The sequence below is a fragment of the Erpetoichthys calabaricus genome, chromosome 6, assembly GCF_900747795.2.
Source record: "Erpetoichthys calabaricus chromosome 6, fErpCal1.3, whole genome shotgun sequence".
Taxonomy (NCBI): Eukaryota; Metazoa; Chordata; class Cladistia; order Polypteriformes; family Polypteridae; genus Erpetoichthys; species Erpetoichthys calabaricus.
Window position 1 is genome coordinate 46,501,351 of NC_041399.2, and position 7,806 is coordinate 46,509,156.

Below are 7,806 nucleotides of genomic sequence, written 5' to 3' on the forward strand. Positions count from 1 at the left end.
CCTAGAGGACAGACAGGTGTCCCAGCCAAGAGAGGGAATGGTGCCAGACTCGAAAGAGACACACACCCTGAGCAGAAAAGAAGATTCCTTACCGGGGCAGCAAGACCCAGGCAAATGCACAGACGTCTCAACTGAATATATTTCTAAGACCTTCCTTGGCCAGGAAGAAAGGAAAGGAAATGGAAAAACTGTCTCTGGGTCGTTTTTATTCTCCCCAATCGCTAGATGGCAGCCCATTCAGGAATGACCAGGGAATGCAAGGTAATTGTAGTCCGGCAGTGCAGCCCTGCTGGGATCTGTGGGTGCCACAAGAGGGCAATGCAGGGAGATGTACTCCCTGTTATGCGGGACTTCCGTGTGACCCGAAAGTGCTTCCAGCAGGCAACAGCCATGGCACCAGGAGTAGTCCCAGGTCCTCAATAAAAGGGATTGCACTCCCTTGTCCAAGCGAATCGGAGATGGGATAAAGGAAGGCAACACTCGAATGGAGGAGAGCAGTGCACTGGTGAGAGAGAGAGGAAGGAGAGACTACCTGTGGTTTTTTTGCTTGTGTATACTGAAGTATTGTGTATTAAACATTCTTTATTTGAATATGGGACTGTCTTGGTGTGCTCATGTTTAGGGTTTGGGGCTCTCTGGTGCCCCCTTGCCTTCACACTAAGTAATCTCAAATGTAATAGAAATCTGTCATTTTACACATTCTGATAGAGGTCCATAGCGGGCTAGATCCCTAGTAAAGGATTAAAAGTCAAAAATAACTTCAGATTCATAATTACTGACCTTGAAATAGTCTAAAACAATACCTCATATGCTTATGTTTGAAATTTGTCATTTACAGCCTACTTGGAGTGGCTCTTAGAGAGCTAGGACCACCAGTATAGAATCACATATCAAAAATACTAAAAACATTCATGATTAGCAACCTCAAAATAGCATAAAATACCTATATTACAGATCCCAATTTTTCAGAGTTTTGTGAAAATTTGTAACTTTGATCCCTCATACATCTTACATAACTAGATATCAAGATGCATTGAATGGTATGTGGTATATCATAATGTGAGGGCTTTCTCGTACCAGTGAGTCAGGAGGCACCAGACAAAAGAAACTGAAGTGACTTCAAAACGTTCATAAGTAATTCTAACAAACAAAGAAAAGTAAAAGTAAGGATTCACGAGGGACTCCATTGGTAGCCTTAACCACATGTGGAGCTTTACCTTCTTATTTACATTCTTTATCTCTGGCTCATCAACTTAACATACAGTTTTGTGAATTACCTTTGATACTAATAGAATCCAGGTTCAAAATGAATCCTTTCAAAATTTTAAATTTTAGTCACTTATGTTTTTAATCTACTACTCCGCTTGTTTTTTTTTTCAAGAATACAAAACAAAAAGTCTAATGGACTAATTTTTTTCTGATATTCGTTCCCTAGTTTTGCAATGAATATGAGTCAGGATTATTGGTCAATAATATTTGGAGTTCATTTTGCCACCTTTCTTGTGGATCACAGTTACATTTACTGATTTTCCGTCAGAAAGAAGTTCTGCTATCTAAAGTGTACAGGGTCATTGCCCACCATTCTGCATACTCGGTGAACAACATAAAATATGAAAATATTGCTAATACAATAGAAAGCCTAATGTTTCCTGAGTGTTAAGTGAAATTTCAGTTTTCAATATACTTTCACTTTGTCTATGTTATGATTCAAAGAGAGTGCAAAGCGCTTTGTGTAGTGAGAAAAGCACTGCATTCTGTAAACGGAAAGAAATATTATTATTATTATTAGAAAGCCAAAATAAAACATGAGAGAAAACATCACAGCCTGACATTGCACGGTTCATATGTCCATTGCTCTAGGTAGGACCCACAAATTTAAGAATGATATGATGGTTACTGAAAGCCTTGCCCATCGGTTTAGACATTTAATTTGGGGCTAAAGACACTTTACTTTTACATAATATAACCGTATTAGAGTTATCTTGAAAATATTTGTTAGATTTTTGTTTAAAATCAGCATGGCTGGTAATTATTGAACCTTTCCCAATTTCATTGTTTTTTCTTAGTGCTTCCTGCAATAAAACTTGGTGCCAAAAATACCTTGAACTGCTACCTTCCTTGCCACATTACAAGGTGCTGGCATCCAAAGTGACAGATGCAATATCAGGCCATCATAAGATCATTTCCCAGTTAAAGATTCCAGCCTGTGGCATACTGCATTGTACCATTCCAGAGAGCGTTTGGCAGCCACTTTGCCTATGTCAGACAAACTTTGGCCTTGCTTCTCCCTAAAGACTAAAAAAATCCAGAGGTATTTTCTCTATGAATGTTGATAGCTTTTGTTTACTGTACTTCTCCTGGTTTAATGTATGTTATATTATTATATATTTGAATCTTTAGATATATCACTATGTTAATCTATATAATTAGTTAGCCCTTTATTACTCACTAAGTGTCATAAGAACATCTTGTATTCACTAAATTGTACAATTACCCCGAATAACATATCTTGGCTGCAGTGATAATCATTGAAGGACATACTGTATGATACTAAGAGTCTGAGGTGAATTACAATACAGAATTGATAGGTCCTATGTGACATGAGGGGTGCACATTGAAAATGACTACGATTATGTAAACCTGTGAGAGTTCCCCCACAAACTGTTTAGACTACATCTTTGCACGATTCTTACTACTAAATAATGATTTCTGAAAATGTTCAGTTCTTTCAGAACACTCTGTATTTATTGAAATGTTGTGTGGTTTGACAGATTGTCTATTACTGAATGGAGTTGATAGAAGAGATGCACATCTTTAGAGTTTCTGCATTCGCAATTCTAACACTCAAGAGTCTGTGTCCTCATCTCCTGCGTGCAGGGCTTAAGAAGAAATGCACATAGATCGATAACAAAATCCCCATACCTAGCCCAATCAACCCTAATAATCAATTCTTATTTACACACGTCTCTTTCAGTTTGCCATCACATCTTGTCATGTGACCTGTGTGATCCGTGACTGACTTGTCTGACTCCTTTACTTCAATCTAGTGGTGCTTCTACAATTAAGTGATGGACAGATATTGTTTTTTTCATTTATGTTAATTAGTTTCTACTTTGTTTGTGATGTACTTTAACAAATCTGTATCCTCATATGTGATTGTTCTGTATTTAGTAAATAGTATAATCTATTTCTTGTGTGATTTTGGGCTATACAAGAAAAAATGTTATTATGCTTTTGGAGACTTTAACAATTACAATATTTTCATATACTGACCCTATGCTGTACCTTCTGACCCCAACCCCCCAAATCTTTTTTATATTGACTGACCATCCTTAACTGTAATAATGGTTGTGCTTACTTTTAGAAAAAATGACATTTAGGATTTTATATATTTGTTATGAGTAAACAAAGTACCTTAAATGCAGCAGAAAATCAATTAAAGCCAATGGTGGGTCAAAACTAACCCAAAGGACATGCCAGTGTTCAAAATATGTAGCAGCCGTACAAAAATGTAACATTTGGAAAAGGTTTTGTTTTTTGTAAAGTTAGGTAATTTTACTAAAAACCTTTACATCTTCACATTCCTAAACTAAAAAGATGACATTTATGATGTACTACCCTAGTAGCGGTGCAAAGACCATTAATTCTTTTAAGGCGGATGTCAACTTTTGTCGATGCATGGGTTTGAGGGCGGATGTTGACTAAAATCAACATTCAGGGACAGAGGGCGATAATAACTGTAAACACCATTACATTATAGGTAGACCCTCTTTGCTTGGAGGACTGTTAGACTTGTTGTCTTGACATCAAATCCCTGCGTGGGAATGCGTGTGCATGAGTATCATAGAGTAAACCTCATTAAGAATGGCAGCAACTTTGGACAAGAGAGAAAAGTGAATGCGCAAAGCAAAATACTCTGCGTATATTACTTATTTCTTGCATGTTATTCCTGAATCGAACTTTGACTTATCGAACTCCGATTTTGATGCAAATGATCTGGAAATCGAAAATGAAAGACAGGTAACTGCATCAGCTGACTGCACGCAGGTGATTGTTGTGCTGAACACGCTCATGTAGTTAATAATGTAGTTAATGATCACAAATTTAGGTGTAAAAATGGATTCCACTTTAAAACTTGATAGCCATGTGAATGCAGTGGTAAAATCTTGCTTTTTCCAGTTGAGGCAGCTGTCAAAAATCAAGCCTGTGTGGTCTAAGTGCAACCTTGAAACAGTGATACATGCTTTTATAACATCTCGTCTAGATTACTGCAATGCGCTTCTTTTTGGAATTAGCCAGGCCTCCATGGCTCGCCTACAGCTGGTGCAAAATGCTGCTGCTCGATTTTTAACTGCCACAAGAAAGCATGAGCATGTTACCCCGATTTTGGCTACCCTCCACTGGCTTCCAATTCGTTTTCGAATCCATTTTAAGATCCTTGTATTTGTTTTTTCATCTTGTAATGGGTGTGCCCCTCTTTATTTGTCGGAACTGCTGCACCCTTACGTACCGTCTCGCTCTCTCAGGTCAGTAGAACAGATGCTTTTACGCGTTTTCAAGGCACGATGCAAACTCCGAGGTGATTGAGCTTTTTCAGTTGCAGCCCCAAAACTCTGGAATGATTTGCCGTTGCACGTTAGGCAGGCTCCTTCGCTAGCTGCCTTTAAATCCTATTTAAAAACACATTTTTACTCTCTTGCTTTTAACCCTGTATAATATGTTGGCTATTTGTATACTTTTTTATACTTTCTATTAAGAATCTCTTCAGTTCTTATGTGTTATGTGTTGTTTTTCTTTGTACAGCACTTTGGTCAGCCTTGAGGTTGTTTTTAAAGTGCTTTATAAATAAATTAAATAAATAAAATCCGCCAATGGTAACATTCACCCTGGGAAGACTACGTAGACGTATATCCATGGATGGCAAGCTTGCTACTAGACTTCATCAAACGAAATGGTGTGCTAGCAGGCACTGCGGATTACCAGCCACTCGAGTACTTCAAACTGTTTTTTTTTTTCCAGAAAGTGCCTTTCAGCTTATGAGTGATGGGACAAACAGATATGCAATAAGAAAGTGAATTTACACTTTACTGGCTCATGGAACATACAACAGGTGACATTTGTCATAAATAAGTGTTTTATGCTGATTTATGTGTGAAACCATCCCTGGGTCAAAAGGAAAAAAATAACAATTAGCCCTAAAAGAGTTAAAGTCAATGGTGGGTCAAAACTGACCCGAAATGCGTGGCAAGGTAAACATTTTTTAGATGCTGTATATATTATGGAAACTTTGCATTTTTCTAACTGTTGATTCTGGAAAATGTAGGAATAGTCACACAGCTTCATCCTGAACAAATGAAATTTCAAGTATTTTTTTCTTATTTCAAACACAAAAACAGGGTCAAATTTGATCCAAACTGTAAGGGTACATTGGCCTTTTGTGAATGTGTGTGTGTATAATGTATTGACATGATATTCATGGATGGATTCTGACATTTCTTAACAGTTGCTGGCTATACAACTCAGAACTAGATTAAGTGTGAAAATGTATGAATGCATATACTGATACTGACAGATAACACTCACCTCAAGAAGAGTTTTGATCATTCTTGTATTTCAAGCACACAAAATGCAATTTAAACCGATTGAAATACAAGATAAATCACTACACTTGGAAAAAGCATGAAAATAATAAAAGCAAATGATTAGAATGAACACAATAGAAATGCTGAAAGAGGACACATCAGATTCAGTGTCCATACTATAAGAATAAACACAAAGCAGAGAAAATAATTAAATGCAGTTACAGTTGATATAAAATGCAAGAGACAAAGGGTAGGTTTTCAAATAGATTTTTAAATCTCATGTAGCCCAATGAATTGGGTGAACAGCAAACTGAAGGATGAAGATGTGGGCACCTTGAGCTCTGTTTACCTGAGAGTGATCTCCTGTTTGAGATGAGCCCTGCTGATGTGCCCATCTCCTCAAATGACATTACTGCTGAAGTGCTGCCTGCATAGGACCTTTAATTGAGAACCTGCCAACAGGATGCTTGAGGGGGAACTGAAAAATGAGTAAAGAAGTGAATATTTACACAACATCTTCAACATGTGATAACAATCTTTAGTATGTGTTAAAGCAATGTTATATATTCTAATAAAGGTCCAACTTTTTCCTTACTTAGCACTGATTTCTTTCAAAGGCATTATGAGTATTGATTCTAGCTATCTGGCAGTTCAAGGTTTCCAGAAAACTTGAATTAACAGTTAGTTGGACAGTTAATTATTATCCGTAATACAGCTGACTTTTAAGGTCTACACTATAATAAATACGAGTAAGTAAACCTAAAAAAAATGTTCACTTTACCAAAGTGTAGAGCAAAATCACATGATGGGAAACCATTTACATTCACAGTCTGGTAGAGGGCAATTTTATACGTCTTATTTCATATTGGTCAGCTTGCTTTACTTAATTGATTGAAATTTCCATTTTTCTTTCCTAACTGCATACCGAATAAACCCAACATTCTTGGATGGCCTACCGCACCCTTCTGGAGTCTGCACATTTGTCTCATATCTTCTAGGGGTTTTCTCTGCTTATTCCAGGTTTCCTCCCACATTACCAAAGACATTCATCTTAGATTGATTGACAATTCTAAACAGGTCCGGTGTAATTGTGCATATAAGTGGAACTGATAATAGACTGACATCTCATCCACGATTTCCTCCTTCATTGGGCCTGATGCTGCTCCTTTAATAAAGTAGAATAAGCAATGTTTTAGACTATTATATTATGTGATTGACTGTAATGCATGGTAGACCAAATGATCACGCATATAATTCAAGTTTCTCCTAAAACATAACAACTTTGTAACCTTCATATACAGTGATTTCCACTGTGTAGTATACTTTACAATGAAATAAGTTTGATACAAGGCATTCAAATTATTCACTTGTAAATTCATTCGTTTTTCCCCTTTTTGGTACCTGTCTTTGTCTAGCAGATAATGTATTAAAAAAACACCTAACGTTCATGAAATTGAAGTAATTTTTTGTTTGGCAACTTATTTGCTTTTCTGTTTTTTCTGAACTGGCTGTTATTGTCTGTCATTTTCACAAATAATAAACACTGTAAACAATGTAATGACATTTTCATTGTAAATTTCAGACTAAGTTAAGTCAGAAAAGAGTTGGTCTATCTGAACTATGGGTTATAAAGATAATGTAGTAAAGTGGATGGTAAGTTAAGGATTCCATTCCAATAACATACTGTATGTCAATATTTTTATGGCATATAAAATAAAGTATCAAATGATTGATCATAAGCCTTTGAGCAATAATAAAAGTCACTGAGACAGTCTTATACCTTTATAAAAGCCATTTTAACATGCATTAGCATTGTTATCTAAACACATGATGAAAGACACAACAGTAATTTCAGGAAAAGCAACAGTAACTTGTATTACACAAAACAATGTAAAGTACACCAAAAAGATTAAAGAACATAGGAATCTAACAACATCAGAAACAAAAACCCTTTTTTAAAAAGAAAAACACACAGTCCACACTCTAAACGTCTGTTAAAAACATGAAGTGGAGGATACAACCTTTGGTAATGCAGAGCCCAGTTTGCACGCTGTGTTACCCAAACAATCATCCAACTGACCACGGGTGCGCTCTGTTCACTGGATGTTTGTTTCCCAACAGAAATTTTGCCAAATTGTTGAATTCCTGTCAGCGTCTCTTCCCTGTGGAGTGAGCGTTCGTTCTCTTTTTTTCCACTTTGGGCTCCCTGTGTTGACTAAGGCAT